Source organism: Vanessa tameamea, chromosome 5 (assembly GCF_037043105.1).
Source record: "Vanessa tameamea isolate UH-Manoa-2023 chromosome 5, ilVanTame1 primary haplotype, whole genome shotgun sequence".
Taxonomy (NCBI): domain Eukaryota; kingdom Metazoa; phylum Arthropoda; class Insecta; order Lepidoptera; family Nymphalidae; genus Vanessa; species Vanessa tameamea.
This window is the reverse complement of record NC_087313.1, coordinates 7,160,639-7,182,868: the sequence shown is the minus strand read 5'-3', so window position 1 is coordinate 7,182,868 and position 22,230 is coordinate 7,160,639. Positions and strand designations below refer to the sequence as shown.

The window sequence follows — 22,230 nt, the reverse complement described above, 5'->3', positions numbered from 1 at the left end:
TATATCAGGTACGGCCATTCTCATTACTCAAGCACATGATGCGGACACGTTGTGTAATAATAAAAAAAAATTAAAGAAAAAAAAATAACCGACATCAAATTTTGAAGTAACAAACAAAAAAAAATATAATTCTTATAAGACGTAGTTCTGAGGTAAGAAATATAAAAAAAAACAACCGAATCAATTACCTTCTTTTTAAAGGTTAAAAACGGTCCCGTAGCTAATCGTGAGATACGTGTGGACCATCTTTAGTGTTTTAGTAGGAACAGTGTAAGAATCTATAGCCTATTACAATCGAAGAAGTTATGAATATAAACAAACCTTAGATTTACGTATTCCATGCGATTTGGTAATAGCACAGCTATATTGTGCGCTACTAACAGTTCTTGATTAATATGTCTTTGTTTATAAAACAACATCATTCCACTTAAATGCTTATATCCATTTATAATATTATTTCCAAAGTTCCGATAAAAGCTTCGTTGACGTTCATAATGCCATTTATTCGAAAATCTATAATATCGTCAAAATCTAAATGTGGAAAATAGAATTTTATTTTAAAAATATGTATATCTAATATATGTACTTACTCTTTTAAGTTTATAAGTAAATGAAAGCTTTTTGACTATTTTGTGCGGAACACTGAAAATATTGTTCGTAAACTGTAGCTGGCAGCAATTTACATCAACTACATTTTTACTTAGATCATAAAATAACGTTAACGTTGAAAGCGGTATTTTACGTAAAAGTAATAAATATTTATTCACAAGTAACAGCTTGGAGAAGACGCTTGTCTTCTCCTTTTGATGAATTTGCAGACAATTTTGAGTTTATTCCGTCACAGTGTGACAATGCAGGATGACAGATGAATTTTTATGAATTTTTACGATGTTTTCCCATGCATGAGATTATAAACACAAATTAAGCACATGAAAATTCAGATGTACTTGCCCGGAATTGAACCCGGAATTATCGATTCTGACCATTGGAACATGTCGGCTCATAACACAAACCTTAAATTTTTGAAAAATTACACAAATAAACAGTTTTCACTCTTAGTGTAGAGTACGTGTATAAAAAGTTAAAAGTCGTATTAGATTTTATAGCCGTTTAGTTTCAAACAAGAGTTTAACTTCTAGCATTAAATTGAACGTAAGAAGCTATTCAACATAAAATGTGCTCAATCTCATCATGATGTGAAGCTTTCTATGTTTAGTACCCGATGCATAAATTAAAAGACTTAAAATAGACTCCACGCTTCGCAAGAAATTTGACGTTAACAGTTCATCTCGCTTTCGCTGGAAGACACCTTACGTTCACAGGATTACTTGATAATTGGTCTTATATCACAACGTTTTCCTCCGTTATCTTTTTATTTCCAAGGGCAAATGTTTTATTTTTTAATAATATTATTTTGATATTATGTATTGTATTTGTAATTTAACATTGCTAACGTTTTATATATTACAGCGAGAACAGCAACCTCCATTGTCGTAGTGTAGTACGACAAAAGTACAGTATTTTTAGACTTTCTTAAAGCTTCGTTGTTTCCGATCATTAATAGAGTGTATTTGGTAGTATTTTGGCAGCAAACAGTTGGTTTTTCAATGGTTTTTGCAATGTGGGAGGGCGCTAGGGGGCGGCGGTATCGAGCGTGGGCGCGCCGCCCCGCGCCACTGAAGCCCTAGAGTGTAGAGCCAGTCCGCCGAGAGGCACCGCGCGCGCCCGCCGCTATTTTCTGCACTCGCGAAACTTGTTTCACCCAACTAACAATCTAGTGCACATGACAATATAACTTTTATATATTACCCAAGCGATATTCACGGGCACTGTCCCACGGCGGTGCTGCTGTTGAAGCAGCTGACTTAGACTTTATTTAAGTTCGTAGCCGTCGTATTATACCAAAATCGGCAGACCTAGCGACTGAAATAAATAGTGTGATAAATTGATATGATTTGTGACAGCAAATTAGTGATTATCGAATAAATTGGTTGGTGGTAGCGCCACGTCTACGTCATGGTACGAGGTACGTGTGTCTTAAGAATTTAATAAGACGGCTTTTTATACGAATCGAAAGCGTTTTTAACGAATGTTTCAGTTGAGCCCGTATAAGATGAACGAAGGATAATAAGAAACACTAAATTTGAATGATATATATCTAAAATTTTAGGATTTTACGTAGTTTTTTTACGTATATATCATAGAACTTTTGTTTAAATATACATGAACATATGCTACAAGTTAACAGGATTAAGCCAACAAATGTGAAAAGGATTATCTGTTATTTGAAGGACCTGAATGAGGTCCTTTTTTTTAATTTGAGATAATTGCAAAATAAAGTAAACGTTGTTATTAAAAAAAAAATTTGGTAAAAATAGAATATCATCTGGATACACATTCTTTTTTAATACCATAATTTCATTGTATGTTAAATAAGTTTTTAATGACCAAGATTCTTAAATCTGAACACAGACAGCCAGTTTTTATTACTCGGTATTTTTAAAAATAATTTATATACCATTTCTATCATAAATATCAATTGTTCAATCATGTAGTTCATTCAAATATGAAAATTGTAGGATCTGAGGAGGATGGCTAGGTTATTGTATTATTCTTGTTATAACTTAAATCAGACCTGAGAACCTGCCCAGAAGCGGAAATAAGATCAAAGCATAGTTTTATTATAAAAATAATTATACTTGAGAAATAATTTAACGACTAGTTCGGGTTCTATCGTTATTTATTATATTGTGATAGAAATAACAGACGTCGTGGATTTAATCTCAACAATACTTTAAAATCTATTTTTAAAGTAACGATGTGATTTATTAAAAAATAAAATACTTTGTTACTTTAAAAGTACGTAATGTTAATGTTGGAAAAATACATGTCGAACAATTTATGTAACAATGTCTTCTCTGTATAATGATCTTCGTTTTTTAAAAGAATGGCCACGACACGAATTTTGTGATTATTTATATCCAAATTATTATATTTTTAAATTTTAACACATTCATTCCTTTATAAGTTTTTTTAAATAAATTAAAATGTTAAGTTAGGATTTTTTATAAATAGAAATAAATCGATAGTATTTATTGCGGATTACCACATCGCCCATAAAGATATTCAAAGTTTGATATAGCTTATAGACTGTAATATTATGTAATTTAGATATTGAATTAAATTTAACACAGAGCATTATAAAGAAATTTATTAATAAGAGTCCAATTTCTTTGCTTAATATTTTATATTGCGATATTCAGGTATTTTATGATATCGCCGGAGAAATGTTTTATTTATAAATATTTCTGTTTAATTTCAGAACAGCATTATAAATTTGTGACGTAAACGAACGTAGAGTTATGTGACCTAATTCTACTTATAATCGGTTTGTGGAGATCAAGTGCAATCAGCTAAATTTAAATGATAACAAGACCACTGTTACAAAAATATACTAAAATAATGTTATGACTTACTTTGTACAGAAAAGATAAAGCGGTTCCAAACTGTTAACATTAAAAGTATTTTTTTCCTGATCCATACGGGAATAGATCTACTCAACTACGAAGACGTGACTTTCACGTGAAATTAGTTAATTTTTAATAAAATAATTTAACTTATAATCTTATTGGTATTTTTTCGCCGACTTTTACTCTTAGGTAATATAGGTAATGGTATTAGGTAATAGTATTTACGCATCTTAGTAATAATTAAAAAAAAATAACCAAATGTCAAACTTATAGTTCATAATTATGGCATGGCAACTTATCTATAACGTAAAACTGTATAATGGAATATTGAAGAGATTTATCTCACATCGTGTAGGCCTTTGTTAAGTTTGTATCGTGTCAAAGATAAAATGGATACGAGGCGTCTCTTAATTTGTTATGTTAATGTATGGAGAAAAATGTTTTGTACTCTTTTTGTTTATAATAATAAACATTTTCATTAGGTTACTGTAAGCTAAGAATATTATGAATAAATGCATATGAAGATATATGAAATCATATTCATCATATCATAGTGGATGAAATAAAAAACATTGTACTCACTTATTATTATTACGATGTAAAGATGTCATTCAAAAAGTACTGCGCCTTATACAAAAAATACGTCCGTTTTAGGCACCTTAAAGTTTTTAAAAGGTAAAAGGCAATTGGAGACTAACAGTAGTTTTAATCTCAAGTCAGCAAGCGAGTTTAATTTCCTAAAACTTTAACGAATTCCGGAAAAAGGCTCTCTCCTGGGCACAAGTTGTTACAGTTCTCATTCTGCCATCATTTCAAGTGTCTATATATAGCGAAGGGTACGTAAATGTCAGGGTTTAATGAAAGACTACAACGAACGTTTGGACAAACATTTGGTAGTTACATTTTTATAGAAAATATGTTACATCTGAAAATATATGGGAAAATAAATGGTTAATAGTTAAGAAAATTCATACTCTACTTAAATACTGAATAATGCTTCTTCTTCATACTAAGCGACATTAACGAAATAATCTCGGCCCTATAAAAGACATATACAAATAAAAGACATTAAACTAAGAATTGAATTGAAATATGTGATTCAATTATTATACTTGAAATAAACCTCGAGATTATATACGCGGTGCTTGAAATACAAGCATCCAAAATATCAATTCTATATTTAAAAGTTTTCGAACTATATAAATGAATGTATTTAACATTTCTCCGAACTAAACGGTAGTGGTCATATTCCATGTTTTTAAAAGTTTCGAAAGAAGAGAAAATTAATAAAAATAAAGTAAAAATTATTTTATAATTTTAACTAATGAAATCAAATTAGCGTTACCAATTAATCAGCTTTTCGTGTAAAGACAAATTTATAGTAGCGAGTCAATAAAAAATTGATTTTACAATAATATTTCATAAAATAATATTAAAATGTTACAGTCTCGAAAGTAGTTATGTTGGCATGAAGATATTAAAAATTCACACCCACACGTTCGATGTGTGGGATCATCGGAATACACTTATCCATTTTAAATTGAACAATCTGGTGCTATTGACAGATTGAAAGCATATTCACATTTCTTTATAGAGTTTTGCGGTTATTTTATGTCTTGATTCTTTATGAAGACTGGTATTGTTAGTTTAATGTTAACAAAAGTGTTTTAAATATTTCTTTGTACTGAGTAACTGAACCATAGTTTTTTTTTTAAAGTTGATGGTTTCTGTCAATGAACTGTCATAATCAGACATGTTTTATGATGTTAGGTTTACGTTGCCATGCATTTGTAAGCAAAAGCTGAGCCATAGATTCTGTATCTGATATCCTCCGTCGTATCGGAATAAATGTATCTTCAATATAATAGCGGTGATTACGCACTTGAGTACTATAATATCTTTTCGCGAAGAAATACCGTAGCCGAAATCATTCAGGAGGATATAATTAATAATAGACTTTTATATATGTCGAATTTAGATGAAGGAATAGATAATGCATGAATTAGTCGTGTATAAATCCTTAATTTCGAAAGCAATGGAGCTAAATATAAATCAAAACAGGCTCGGGTCAAAATGTCTGTAGATATAGGAAAATGAAATGCATTAAAAAATAAATGTTTTATTGTTAAAAGGTGATAGGTCAAATGAAGGCAAAATACAATTAAGTCGCGAGGAAAATGTTAATACGTTGACATGTGGTGTAATCAAATTGCACAGCCTAAATAAACGTGACGGGGCGAAGATAATCTTTTTTTTGTTAAATTCAATATAAATGAATGTTGTGGTGTAAATAATGATGTTGGGGCTGAAGTTAAATCGAGGCATTATTAAATTGCAGCTTTTATACCTGACGTTGGACTATTAATAGGTAAGTAATGGCGAACACATTAATCGCGTGATGTTGAAGAATGATAAATTGTTAAAGTTTTATTGCCTGGAAATGCACTGGCCTTATAAATGGAAGATTTAATATTTATACCTACATTATTCAGATATATTATATTTTTAATATTGTTATGGTTTATACAGGTAATATGAAATGTTCATACCTTAAAAAAATGTCAAGTTAAAAAATTCATGGATTGTTTTGATTTAATCCCCGTAATAAAACCAATATAAATTAAATATACTATACTGTGCAAAATTTCAGCTCTGTCGGTTGGTTACAACTGGTATTAAATTCAATTCTGAGTTCCGATGCTCTCATACTAAGGGGTGAGGTTAAAAAAAATGTTGTATAAATGTTGACAACAATTGCTATATTTTTAAAAACATAAATTTATGTTATTTAATAAATAATATAAATGAATGATTCTATGTTCAAAGAACAAAATAATTGTAGAAAATTTTCGGTCTCTGTAACTGCATTATCTTACGCTCAAACAATCAGATTGATTTTCAATTATGGCAATAATTAAAATCATGTTATGTCAGTTCATTACTTTATCTTGAAAAGCTGGTTTTCGGCGTTTTATTAAAAATAAGATAGTTTGAAACTCGAATATATTTGTTAAAGCTACTGGCCGGTTTTTATTTTTGTTTTTACTGCACGTCGGTCTTTATCATAAAATCTTTTCAACTTTTGTTAATAATGTCCAACTCTCTTCGGATTTTTCCAAGATAAGTTATAATAATACCATGTGCACTTTTTTCTCGTTTAATGTTTGTACGTCTATACATAATTTATAAAAAATGTATTCCTTAGTGCAATAATAAATAAAATATGATGTATATAAATTGTCATTAAAGTTACTGATACGGATCTAAAGTTACTCAAGAGATTTTTTTCATAGGAGACATCATTGTCTCATCTATATTTGCGACTTATTTTTGTTTCGCAGTAATCATAATAGTATAGTAGAGTTAAGGATGAGATTGTAACTTCACGTTTGCGACACCGCAAATTAATCCTTCCTTTGTTTTGATTCGCTGGTGAAACGCATTTACACATTATGTAGGAATTACCGGCGCCGAGTGCACCTGAGTACTCACAAAAAAATTTGGCGGAACCCTCTCCGTCTCTTCGGTGGAGCCTACTTGAATTAAGTATATTTTGATTTTAAGTCATTTTAATTGATGGGTTATAAATGTAAAACTACTGATACGAAACTAAACTGTTATTTTTCATTTTCAATCATATAATTCAACTAATTATTTATTATATAAATAGTGAAAGTAAAATTTGGAGCTTATCCCACCGCGTTGCTCCAATGCGGTTTGGTGGATACACACGTGCAGAATACCTCACGATCTTCTTCTTCACCGCGAGCACGAGATGAGTTATCTGGGCTTGGACTTCCAATATTTTTTCACTGATATAATTATACTCAAGAATAAAAAATAAAATGTCAAAAATAAATTGCGGTTTGTTATATACCTACACTTGTGATAGAGTATGCACGGAGATGTTCTGTGAAGTAGTACTTCCCTTAAACGAGTCAGGCTTTGGTAAATACAATATCAAAGGCTAATAAGCATATTTATATACCAACGTATCGCTCGAGTTCCCGTCGATCTGTTCCTTAATAATATTCACTGAAGCGAATCTAACGAGAATAACATTTTGAGGTTTTATTTTCAATAGGATTCTAGTAAAAAGTAATGTTTAATTGATTTCAATTTGTCAGTATACGTAATATTTTTATGTATGTTTCGGTTATAATTTTTATGAAAGGATTTTTATGATTCGTTTTGCCTTGGGTTCATCTTAATTACCGAGGTATTGAAAATTGTTACTTTTTGTATTTGAAGCGTACGAGTATATTCAGCCAAAGTTATATTGGTTTAGATATTTTCCATTTTAAACGTTTAAGAAAATACTTTTGATTTGTCGTATAAACGAAAGTATTTTCTACCAATGAGAATAAACAAAATTTCCTTTTCGAAAATGAAATTACAAAGAATATTCATATATCGTTTATGGAAATAAACGGATTCTATCATAAACAATTTTTTTAGTTATCACCTATATAATATTTTATTGTAATATATATCTAAGAATGTTTTTATAATAAAAGTTTTAAATTTGTTAATAGGCAATCTCTTTGGAATTTGATTATATTGCAAGTATTATGTCCTACTTCGTTAAAAACATTCCGAAAGAAGTCTCGAGCTCCAAGATTATAACAATATTACAAGTAAGACTACCAATATTATAAACATCTTCTTTACTTGATGCAGTCTCGTATTTATTTTTTAATTTGTTCCAACTCTATTAAACCTTTGTTATTAGTTCTCGTTTGCAAAACGTTTCTAAATCATATGATTATACTAGTTGTCGCCTGCAATCTTGTTTTAGAGGTTGGTCGTCAGGTGTTAGGCAAAATAAGTGGCCTATGTCCTTCCTTGAAGTAAAAACTTCCTTCAATTTTCATTAAATTCTATTTTGTTGTTTTGGTCGTGAAAGAACAACGTACCTAGTTACTTTCACATTTATTATATTATTAATGATAATGATGAAATGTCGTATTTAATTTGTGTAAGTTTCAAATAAATTTGAATACAATTGTATACTTATTCTACGTTGTAACAAAAAACACATCGACGAATAATAAGGATATAATGTAATTTGAAGATTTTAGTTCATAAATAATAAAAAGGAAAGTGGTAACAATGACCTTCTTTCACTTTATACTACCACGCTGCTCAAGTATGAGTCGGTGGTGGTGGTGGTCGGTGGAACACAGTATAAATGTTTTAAAAATTTCATCCACTAAGTCCAATAGTGATTTCCAAATGATCATGTTTTCTTCGCCGTTAAGCAAGAGATTAATTATAAACACAAATTAAATACAGTAAAATTCATTGGTGGTTTCACGGATTTCAACCAATGATCTTTCGTTAAAATTCAGCCACGGTTAGGTTAAAACCAATCCTTTGCGCCATCTCAGCTATTTTAACGTACAATTTTTCAAGTTTAAAAAATACATACTTTTTTTATAGATGGATACCTGCGATGGTTTTATTATCGATGGTAACAACGAAAAGCGATCTGAAGTATAGAAATAACGTTGAACGATTAATTGGATGAAATATAGTATAAAAGTTTTAGCTCGACTTGCAATTGTGTGTTGAGAGGAATGTATTAATAGCTAAAGGTCAGCTCATCAACGCCATTAAAGTTATCCACGGTTCAATAGAGCGAAATGTCACGATATACAATATCAATGCTAAATAGAAGTAGCTGTATACGAAATTCAATAAAAACATGTACGTACATGTTATGTGCTGCGCAGCTGACGGCTCCCTGGGGGGCGCAATTCTCCGCCTTGGAATCATGGATGGATGAATAAGTAAGCAGTAGGGCGCTTTGCTGACGCGTTAAACTTACAGCCAGGGTTAAAGATTGTTTGAAAATGATGCATATTTCCTCGTTATTTGTTATCAATAACTGATCGGTGGTTTGACTTTATTTTTAACTAAAATTATACCTTTGTTTTTATTTAATCTATATTTCAAATTAAAAAGTAATAATATCAATTTATCATATTTTGTACTCTCGGATGTTCTGTTAAATATTATACGGGTGCTGTTATTTGATATAGCCTGATGAGAGGTTAGTCCAAGTAAAATATTTTTATGTCATGAAAACAATATTTGAGATTATAACATTTTGAAAACCGATTTTTTTTAAAGATGTAAGTTTTAATTAGTTTTATTAATAATCTAAAGTTAAATTGGTTATTTTTGTTCTCATTTAACAAGTAATATAATGTAGTGAAAGTGGAAACCCTGTTGTAGTCTCCAAGTTGCATATATAATATGTCCTTCCTCGTACATGACTCACCAATTGTTTTGCGTCAATATTCGTCTCTATTGAATTGAATTATGTAAGTTTATATAACACATATTGAATGTTGGTTTAAATACACATAAAACAAGACTGAACACGTGAATCCTGACCGAATTTTTGGTTAAAATCCTAACAAGTAAAACTTCATATGATTTTATAATTGACGAAGGAATCAACGAGGAAACTTGCATGTGAAGGTTGAAACCGAAGTCAACCTATTCGAATATGTTCTAAATTTTCTCCTCAAACGAGAGGAGGCCTTAGCCTAGCAGAGGGGCAGTTACTATGAATTATAGGAGAATTTTTTTTGCCAATAACAATCATGATTTTTGAAATAATTTAAACGTGCTTCATGTGAATAAATCTTTATATAATAAGTAAACACAAACAATATCCAGAATCAATATTAGAACCATCTTTCTCTGACATAAAACGATATCAATGAGATGACAAAAAGTTTTACGGGCGCTGTTCTAGCAAGAAACGTTTGATAGTTTTGGATACGGTTAGCGAAACGATCATTGAAACTTTATAGAACTTTGAACATATTGTTCGGTTATATCGTTGATATATATAACAAATCTTCTTTTACCGTTCCCATCAGTAAACTTTATTATTTACTGTAAAAAAAAGTATTTTCTTTACGTCGGAGAAAGCCTTACAAGCTTAGATCATTGCCTGTATACACATCCATCCTTCTATAAAAAAAGTATGATAGCTATATAGCTACATAATGTTTTGTTTTTTTTTAAATACTATATTGTAGATGAAAGATAAAAACCGTATTTCACTATTCAATTCAGTTCATTAGTAAGTACGTTGTGTTCTTATTTTAAATCAAGCTATTATTTAAAATAAGAACACAAAGCTAAAAAAAAGTAAAAGCAAAATAAAACAATTAATGAAACAGGGTGAGAACAAATAAATTTCCACTTGAACAATTTCAAATCGAGTACTTCACACCAATAACTATTTACAGAGATGTAAAATCAATAGCACGACCTGGGCCAAGGCGTAGATCAGACTAAAGACAATTTAACCTCAATGTGAACTTTAGCTTTATTACTGATTGTTCGGAATGCTTAGCAATTATTTTATCTACTGATTCAAATATGGTTGAAAATTAAAAAAAATCGCTCCATTGTTTTGTTAGAATATTAAATTAGATGTTGAAATGAGTCTGTAAAATTAATGCAACCTTTGTCCCGATCCTCACAACAATATGTTTATATTCAGTTCAGTGATTATTGTTTAAAAATAAAGATAATAATTGTCGTTGACAATTAAAAAAAAAATGAACTGAATATTCGATATTTGAATGAACACGAACCGATTTTTTTCCGAATCTTATTTAAAAATCTTTATATTTATAACAGTAAAAAAAGAAAATGAGTTGACAAACAGGAAAAAATGTTTTGAACTGTTGTGTCTTTTCCTATTTATATCTATATCTATATTATTATATAAAAGAAAGTGGTGTTAGTTACACTATTTATAACTCAAGAACGGATGAACCAATTTGGCTGAAAATTGGTGGAGAGGTAGCTTAGAACCAGAAGACGGACATAGGATATTTTTAATTCCGTTCGACCGCGTTTCCGTGAAATTCACTATAAAACGTAGTATAACAAAAACGCATCTGACATGGAATAACAAAACACAAATGACAGCTAAACGTAATTTTGTCTATGGTTACTTAACCATGGTAAAAAAATTGACAATTATAAAAATGATAAACGTAATATAAATTTTGTAAGAAATATATAATCACGAGTAATTTGTATTCTCTTTGAATCATTATTAACCATGCCGTGACCAAGACGATCGAATCTTTCGCGACAAAGCCGTAATGCAAGAAGGATACGAAACATTGCGAATGAAATGACTGAAGAAGCACAAGGAATTGCCCGTGAAGAGCGCCGCGTTAGTATGGCTCGACTTCGTGTTTCTCAAACACAATAAAACAAAGCGAGGCAGCCAGTGAAACATATAAATATTGTACCATTGATAGTCCGTAGTGACTCAAATGACGTAATAATGTAATAATGTAGTATTTCGGTTCTATTCCGTACAATCTATATTGCGAATCGATGATAGATTTTACCTTAAATATAAATCATTACATAGTATAAAACGAAGTCGCTTACCGCTGTCTATCCCTAGGTATGCTTAGATCTTTAAAATTACACAAGGGATTGTGATGCGTTTTTTTTTAACAGATAGATTGATTCAAGAGGAAGGTTTATATGTATAATAAATGCACAATATAGTAGAGAAACATTGATAATTTTAGAGGTTTCTAAAGTTATGTCGTAAATAAACACACTTTTTTGCGCTTACATTGCAAACGCTGGCTGAACCTTACGACATAGATCAAAATAATATACTACAGTATTGTACACCTTAAAAAGGTCTTCAAAAAAGTTCACGATAGTATATGACTATCTCTTAGGGATAACCTACAATAACCATTTTTGATCCTTAACTTTTTACGAGAAATAATGGCTTACGTACGAAGCGATTTTAAGCAATACAGCATTATTCCTTATCCAATTAAGTGCTTCAAATACATTGTGCATTTAATATAGATCAATATGGCCCTTTGCAGCATGAAATTTAAATAATTATTTTCGAAGGTATTACATATTTAAAACGCAGGGACATAGCGATTTGTATTGTCTAATGACAAAAAAGCTGTGAACGTTGTCAGACATTCTGTAGTATATTTAGTATCAGCATTGCTCCCGTGCGAAGCCGGGGCGGCTCGCTAGTATAACATAAAACCTTCTTATTTCAATTATAAAAATATATATTGTATCATTCCAATTCAGATTTATTTTTACCTTTTATTTTTTATGTTATATAACATCGTTTAGCTAGATATTTTGCAGTAACAATAACATAAAAATATTCAAAGATAGCTAACGAGTTCACTGAACTTGAATCTCAGTATTTGTATTTAGTTGTCGTTGACAATTGTCGATTGTTCATACACGGCCGTATTAAGTTTATTGTCTGCATATAGTTAGACTTATTGGTACTGAAACTTAATTTAACCTACATGTAGCATTTAAACTTACTGATAGTTGGGCTTTGTGCAATATTTGTCGTCAGAAACATCTTAATATATGCCTGTATATTGATTGTATATGATAGATTGATATATAATTTTAAGTGGTCGCACTCGCCCAGAGATTGTATTTAACCAACCCTTACATCGCCAATGTGCTACCAATATCGTGAACTAGGAAGTTATGTCCATTGTGCATGTATTTACACTGGCTCACTAACCTTTCGAACCGGTTCTATTTAGCGGTAGAATAAGTAATGAGTTGGTACCTAACCAGATCACCAAGTAGATATTCACTTGTCATTTACCCTAAGAGCCATATTTTATATTCATCGTTACAGATAGAAAATTACAATTACATACTAATAGATGTATAACATAAGATTCCATGATTTACGGTTGATTTGGTGTAACGAGTTTACTTATAGGCGAAAGCGACCACTAGCCATCAGATGGCAAAATGTTCGTCCGGCTACCATTTATAAAAAAATAAAACCCACGAGGTATTCGATTTTAATTATCGATGGATACATTTTCTTCATGACTGAGCTTTCTAGGGACCGTGCCACTCTGGAACGAATGGCTGAACCAGTAAGCCATACTTAATCTTAAACTCGAGCAATTCTGTTTGGGAAAGGGATAAATTGTGTTTTCGATTAGTATTGTTACGATAACTTATTGTATAGTTTTATTTGTAAGGAAGGAACATTTCTAAGGAGCTTATTTAAACCTGTACTAATAGATGAGGGTACATTTTTTTTGTAACGCCAAACAAAAAAAAAACGATTAAACCAGTATACATAACTTGTATCAGATGATGCAGTGCGTTTCAGAGAAAGTGTTAGTATGTAATATAATAGTATCGTTACAATTCAAAGTATTTTTTCTGCATTATTTATATTTGTATATCCAGAGAGCCCGTATAATTTTTCGAGGATTTTTTGTATTTTTCGCTCTGTTCATTGCGAATTTAAATTATATTTCTTTATATATCTAAATAAACAAATAATGTTATTAATTATTATTCAATAATATTACTATTCGATAATTACTTATTTTGTAAATATTTTTCCTGTTGTTTTTGCATTGTCTGAGTAAGATTAAAAGTAAACCATTATTTAAACACGTTTATTGTAAATAAACATTAATTAGCGTCAGATAATTTTATTGTAGTATAAAAGTAATGTATTCCAAAATTAAAATAAGCTCACTTTGCTATACGTTTCAAAATGCAAATGACATTTTAATTTTTACCTAAAGACAAACAATGTCTTAACCGAAGATTGCAGGTTCAAATACGGGCAAGAACAACTGAGTTGTCACGTAATTTATGTAATTTTATTTAGTTAGATAATTAACATTTTTTTATTAATTCTTTCTTTTTTAAAAATTCAATTGGCTTCTTTAAGACATTACCATCTTTTATTTTAATTACGTAAGTTAATGATTTACCCCGAATTTAGTTCCAGGGCAGTTTGGTCTTAAGCCATAACGATTGTTTTTACATAACTTCGTACATATTTTATTCTTGGCCACACTGTTGGTATAAATTGACTGCACTTTTTTTAAGTGAACCTTCTTTAGTTTCGTTGTGAATTGAAACTCGATAAAACGAAAATGTGTCACGACAAAGAGACAAACAAAAGAATAACAATTTAATTTAATTATAACATCGCGCCTTATTACTGTCCCCACTCGTGACATGAGGGTGGTTCATTTTTTGCGCAGAGGATCGGAATTGCGATTCACCGAGAAATGCTGCTAGTATCCATACCACCCTTTAACGCGGTATTGGTTTGTGCGGTAACTATTTTCATTTTTTATTTGTATATCGTTAAGACTTTAATGTGAATATTTTTTATAAAATAAAATAGCATTTTTTTTAATTAATAAATTTCACTTTTAACGTAAATCAAATCAAATCAAAATACTCTTTATTGTACACCAGTAAACATAAAGTTGAATCACATTTAAGAAAGATGCACAAGTGGCGGCCTTATCGCTAAACAGAGATTTCTTCCAGGCAACCTTAGGGTAGAGGAAAGAAACAGATATAGAAAGAGGTAGGGGTGTACAAGGCAGATATAAAAATAATATATGACTACATTACAGTGAAATAATAACATATTTAAAATAAAATAATGTACAGTACCTGGTAGCTAACAAGCGTACATATATGTATGTATCTCATTAGATATCAATTATATATAAAATTAAACTAAAATTCTCTCGAACTAAATACAACATTAAAGTGCAAGTATTGTTTCAACATAGTTTTAAATGAAGCAAGTGATTGTGCACGTCTTACTTCAACGGGAAGAGAGTTCCACAGACGAATAGCAGACAGAATTTGTATAGAATGAAGTCGAATGAGGAGGAATTTTTAAAAGTAAATTATCTTCAGAACGAAGCATTCGATTATGAGTAGTATGTAAAATTTAAAATTCTCCTTTATATAGAGCGGAGTTGAAGGATGAAAAAGAATTGAATAAAGAAGATGGAGAATATGAATATTCCTGCGATAGCGAATTGGGAGCCACTTGAGCTTTTTGCGAAAGTCGGATATGTGATCATATTTACGAACACCAAATATGAAACGAATGCAAAGATTTTGAAGACGCTCAAGCTTGTTTAATTGCTCCTCTTTTAAGTCAACATAGCAAGTGTCAGCATAATCGAGAATTGGTAATATGAGGCTCTGTGCAAGCGAAATTTTAGTGAGAATTGGTAGAAAGTTTCGCAACCTTCGGAGCGACCCTACAGCAAAAAACATTTTTTTACTTAAGTTACTTATATGTGGTTCCCATGATTAATGTTGATCAAAAATAACCGTATGTGAATTGAACTCACATACTTTTTTTCTTTATACACTAACACGTTTGTCTAGTTAGTTAGTTGTAGCTTATACTGCCGTAGATCGAAATGTCCTGGGTTCAAATCTCAGATCGAGTGATTAACAAGTTTTTAGTTTTCTTTGTCGAGATATTCTCAATAGCCCGAGGTTAATATATTGGTATTGATTGGATCACGTAATGGTCCTTTGGTCCTGTTACAGAACATTTTCCGGTCGTGTCTAATTTGTCGTCCCATCGGATTAAGAGACCGAGTGAATAGAGTGTGCACTTGTACTTACGCACTATAATATGTCCTTCGGAGTTGGTTATTCTCTGTTGTTATTTGCTGTGGTAGACATGGGTCTGGGGATATCATCAGTATCATAAATTCGAAATTCAGTGTTCAGTGCTCTATTGTTCAGTAAATCATTCTATTTTCGAATATTTATGAGCAATAAATCTCTCAAAAAGTCGGCGTTATATAACCTCCTTTAAAAAGCCCTCGTTGTTAATTATGATACTGTGTACAATGTTTATAGTTTATCAAGCGTCCAAAGCCAAGAGTTCATTGTTAAAAGTTTATGGAGATGGCCATTGTTCGTGATACTGCGAAGATGAGTTAAAAGTAACATCTTCTTCAGAAAAGGAAGTAAAGTGTGAATCTTATAAAGCGATTTGAATAAGAAAAGACGCAGTTAATATATTTCTTTTGAAATTAACTTTAATGTAGGCTTAGTGTTTATCGTATCAGAAAGTTTATTAAGAGAATACAAAATAGTTTATATTTAGACTGAAACAGTAAAAATACAAGCTATTGAGTTTAATTTTAATCCTCATCAAGATATGCAAGAAATATTACCTCGATTTTAGGCAAACTAAGTACGATTCACTATTATAGCAATTTTTAATGAAGTTCAAGAGCTAGACTAAGGCTCAGGCACCCTGCTTTTGAGTTTGTAAAGAATATAAAGGCAAATTACATTTATTTTAGGTTAGATATTTAAAGAAATAATGTATTCGAATGTCAAAGGTATAAAATTCAATAAAAATAACTAGATAGAATTTATATAGTAGGTTTAGCGAAAATCACAAAGAAATAAATAATTTATTTCTCGTCTTGAACTTTGTTTTCGGATAAATATCATAGCGTGGGTGTACAGGGTATTTATTGTAGTGTGTTACCATCAGCAAGCAAAGTGCCGCATCACTAGAGCGACTGAGATGTGGCTTGGCGACTCGCCAAGCCGCCTCGTTGATCGCAAGCTGTGTCTAACCGCCACCGCTTTGCGTCTTCATACAACAATTATCATTGAAGCCTTGATAGAAAAATCTTTATGGAAACGTATCTTTATATTTGCTTTGCATTTTTGTGTTTATGTGATAAATGGTTCATTAGAAATCAGGGAAATCAAGGCGACGTAGAGATGAGTTTCATAACTGGATATCTCCACTCATCGGATATACTTTGAACATCACTATGAATATTATATAAAATACATTCAAATATAAATATTAAGTTTATAATTTTAATTGAATAAACTTTAAATAATGATTATTTTGTACATAACAATTTCAGATGAGAATATTTTCTAGTTTCATACTTTTTAGTGCGTAAATTTTCACTAGTCACATTTTAGGTTCTCAACCTACGGGTACCTATATATGCGTTTGTTATGATATAAAGCTGATTATAAGTCTTTACTTTATCGTTTACCATCAATATTTACATAAGGTAGCCCATATATATATATCAAGAGATACATATCTGTTATTTATGAATGACAGTTTTGTTAAAATAATATATATTTTTTTACAAATATGTCATACAATTGCTATTCCTAAAGGTTCGTCTTTTCCACAACAACACGACGGTGGTCGAAGTTTTATTAATTTGAAATAAATAAGTAATATAATATAATTTTATATTCAAGGCACAATTATAATTATGAAACTAGTAAAATTACGAGTATTTGAATACAATTTTATAAATGATTATATTAATTTTATCGACGGCAATACTGATAAGCTATCTGTCAATTATGGGGAAGCGAAATTGTAGGATTCGAGCGTGCTTGATATCCAATATTATAATAACTTGTAATGGGTTATTCTTATTACATAATGCAAACTACGGTCGCTGTGGAACCAGAATCAAAAGTATACTTTAATCTATTACAATAATTACAACTCTCAATGAAATATTTTTTTGATTTTGAATGACGACAAACTTAATATAATAATTTTAGAAAATTATAGCATGATTAAAATAACTACCAACGCCATCTATCAACAACAAAATAAAGTAACTGTTTTATTAACATAAATATGAACACTTACAGTTACAGTGACTTCAGACATTTTGGGAAATTAATTTAAAGCTACAACCGATTCCGGGTTTAGAAACTACTGAGAAAAATGTGTAAGCTACTTTTTCACAAGCATTTTTATTATAATACTATTTAGGCGGCCGCGAAAATGGACCACCAGATGGTAAGTGGTCACTACTGCCCATAGACATTGCGTTGTAAGAAATACAAACCTTTCCTTAGATCTCAAAAATGCGGTACTAACCTTGGGAGCTCAGTTGTTATGTCCCTTGCCTGAAGTTATACTGGCTTATGTACCCTTCAAACCTGAACACAACAATACTAAGTATTGTCGTGTGATGGTAGAAGATCTGATGAGCGGGGGTTACCTACCGCGACGGGCTTGCACAAGGCCATACCATAAAGTAATAATAACGAATTGTAACTCAAAGTTTTCTTATCATTACCCTGTATGGTATAGTTAGTCTGTATAGTGCATTATGTCAAGGGATATTAAAAAGTTTTTATTTGAAATGCACCTTTTTCTTCGAGAAAAACAAAACTCACTACAATGTGCGCTATAGCTTGACCTTTAGTTTTTCACCGTTCACCGACTTAACCTATCACGCTGCACCACTGAGGAATTCAATGGTATTTTTTTAATCAACAATTCTTCTTTCTGGTTCTCGTTTCAAATATTTGCCTATAATAAACAGTAACGATAATAACAGTATAGCAGTTATTTGTCCAGTAAAACTAATGAAATATTATACGAGGTAAAAGAAAAATTCACGAACAATACACATAAACTCTTACACACACTCCCACATATTACGTATATTTCCAAACTTATGGATTTTTTTCGAAAACCGAACACATTGAAATAGTTTTCAACTGGCCAGTTTAAAAAATAAGAGCTTGATGCTAAAATAAATAAGGAAACTACGATTAACTTTATATTTTTAGTTGAACGTATTTTTGCTGACGTTTCCAGAACTTAAACCTAAAAAAAACATTGAACGGAGCTCAGGGACTTTTTGTATGACATTTTTATATTGTAGTAAAGTCAGGTAACATTCTGTGAATGTTCCATCGCTGGGCTAAAGCCTTCTTTTCTTTTGATTGCGCGTATGTTTGACACCGCGTTGCTCCAATGCGTTGGACGATGTTCATGTGGTAAATTTCATCTGACACATGCAGATTTTTTGACGATTATTTCTTACATCATCGCCTACGTAATTAATTATAAATACAAATCAAACACATGAAAATTCAATGTTGCTTGCTTGGGTTTAAATCAGCAGACATCAGTCAATATTCAAATATTTTAACAACTGGCTCAATTCATTTCACAATAGTGTTTCAGTTTTTTTTAGTAAGTGTTGGTACACAGTTTAAGTATTTAATTTTAATAAGCGGTCAGAAAGAAACAGGTGATGACAATAAAACCGTAAATTAATATTTACTTCTCGTTATATTGGATTATTACATATATTTTTAATAAAATAAATGATGATCACAATTTTTAAAAAATTTTTTTAGTGACATTTTCATAGTTATTATATTAATATATTTATTTATATTTCTTATAAGTAAGTCAGCTACAAGCTACAAATATATGAATATAAAAATGCATATTGTTCGTTCGGCATAGATTTTCTATATTTATTTTTGCCATATGACGTTGGTAAAACCTAAGGTCGAACACATCACTTAGTTAAACAGGCCCTGTGCACGCGAAAACGTCTTTGTGGAATTTAAACACGGAAGTGTTCTTTGTTTGACTGTTACTTATACTGGTTTTTGATTGAATTTTGTAGGGTGACTATATTTGATACTATGAGGAACAGCGAAATATACCCTAAGAAGACTGGGGCCCGATTTTCATAAAAAAAATGCTTTTTGATTTTTGAAAAGTGAACATTTCTCTATAGATTTTGAGTTAAAGCACATTGTATTATTATACTAATCGATACTGGATTAAAGCCTGGAAAGAGATAGCATATGTCATTATTTTTTGGATTATAATGAACTGATTGATTTTATTATATTAAGTTCCCCGGGCAAAATTATTCCCATACAGTACCAATATTAATCGGTCTTTGTTGTGTGTCTAGACAGCGGTACAAATAGACCATCAGACAGTGAGTGATAATTACAAAAGTTGTCATATTTTGACCTTTTTATCGATAAAAATGTCCACGACAAACTGATTCAAATATTTCACGCATACCATGACAACGTGAATGTGTTTTATTATTGGTATGGGACGGGAATGTTTAGATTGAATTATATTTGGCACGGAGCTACTCGCTACTAATGCATGAATGTACATATTTAATTTCGTAAGGCGAATATTACACGCGGCGTTATAAAACGCAAATTTTCATTTCGCTGCCTTATAGTATTTTGGTCGCGGATGTTAGCTTCCCTGCATTTATTAGCTGAGTATTTGCTTCGAATATTTTCAATTATGTTTGAAGATAGTAAAATTGATCAGTATTATTTTATAACCACGCCAGTTCTTTTTCTTTATTACCTTTTCAACTCTATCGTTTCCATTAAATCACAAACCTAAATGCTTTGTTTTAATTTCATTATTTTTTTCTTTATAAAAACTGTATATCTAATAAATATTTGAACATTAATTGTTATGAGTGTTATTATATCTCGTGTTTTACCGGTACGAATGGAAAACGATTATTTCTTATCCGATAACGAATGGTTACAGAGAGCATGAATGCAATTAATTGTTAATTACTTATGTTTTAATGTTAGTCCAGACCGTCGTGTAAGCACTATTAAGTAAATATTATAAATATTTTAAAAGACATCCTGATTTATAGCTAAGGAGCTGGCGTGCAAAATTTGTATATGATTTAATCGCGTGGCAGACATTATTAGTACTGACAATAGTTGATACTTTTAAAGATTTTAAGAAAGAATGCACCGACTATGCCACTATAAGAAGCAGACATGAGAAAAATATATAGCATTCCATTTTTCTAGTCTTTCGTTGTCAATAATCGAACAATTCAAGTCTACACATTAGGAATTTTGTTTTTATTAAAAAACAACTTACAAAATAGTTTACTAGAAAAATCAGAGCCCTAATTGTCTTTCTACTCGATTTTCTTTGTTTCTAGGGTGATTTTGATTTCAGCCTCAGAGATCGACATATGCAAGTAATTTATTATGCGTTTTTTTATTTTTGAAGCGCTATAACTTAAAAGCGCAGCAAAATTGATTGTTTTTAATCCTGAACTTTAATCGTTATCGATAAGAAACATGAGAAAATCATATACCGGAATGATCATTAGCAGGGAACTTATATATTTTATAGCTAATAAAATATTGCATAATAAATAAATGATATTTCTATTGAATGTTTATATTAATTCATTTTTACGCAATTTATTGAATGTTTTGAAAATAATTTAAAATTAATACAGATCTTTGTTTTAATTTAATCAAAAATTGAAAACAACTTAAGATTTGGCTTTAACATACGTGATAATCTTATCGGGAAATAATGGTATGTGCAGATTTAAATAATAAATCTCAACTCTTTCAAAACAATTCGAAGTTGAATATGTTACGTGGAATAGTTACGCCAACTCTATTACTATGGATACGAGAAAAAACATTATCGACTCAAAGTAGTGTCCTAAGAAGGCCTTCTAGCTATAATCTATTGACATCTCATTATCTCAATTGATTCAGGCAACGTCTATTCAGAGGTTCCGTATAAAAATGAGGCTGGCGTGTAATCGGCATTGACCCAGTGTCAGCGAAGAAGTGGGTTAGGGGAGTGTCGATGAGCCTACGAAAGTCCGCGCCCGAAATTCATCAAAGACATGAACGACAATAGTTTTTTATACCTAACAAAACATTCTTTTGTATTTTTACAGCATTTAGAAATATATACCTTTTTTTTTATATTTTTGGTTTGTTTGAATGAGTTTTATAAAATGTATATAAGGATTGCAAGTTACGGTTTGAAGTTCGAAAGTGTTCATATTGCAAACAAAAAGTTTTAGATAACAAGTAGTGTGATTTATGTCTTAGATCGGTTTACGTCACTCGAACTACTGGAGACGTGGGGCGCGCTTACTGCTTACATCGAAAGGGGTCGTATCGGATTCTTACATTAGTGTCACGTCCTTAATTTAAAGCTGAAATATTCACTATATAAAAAAAGTTAGGCTTTCTATAAACTTGTGTAAAATGCCAAGAAATATTATATATAAAAAAAAAA

At 30.7% G+C, this 22,230-nt stretch overlaps 2 protein-coding genes across 4 annotated transcripts in view; one reads left to right on the top strand and one right to left on the bottom strand.

The window, feature by feature from the left end:
- Positions 1 to 22,230, bottom strand: part of LOC113392787 (uncharacterized) — a 150,125-nt gene that overhangs the window by 22,092 nt on the left and 105,803 nt on the right. The gene's annotated exons all lie outside the window — the stretch shown is intronic.
- LOC113392789 (CD82 antigen-like) overlaps positions 1,691 to 22,230 on the top strand; it is an 86,121-nt gene continuing 65,581 nt past the window's right edge. For 2 of the 3 annotated variants that reach the window (XM_026629381.2, XM_026629380.2), the window contains exon 1: positions 1,691 to 2,026. The gene's annotated coding sequence lies outside the window, so the exon portion shown is untranslated. The remainder of the gene's footprint in view (positions 2,027 to 22,230) is intronic. The other variant, XM_064220927.1, reaches the window with a different exon arrangement.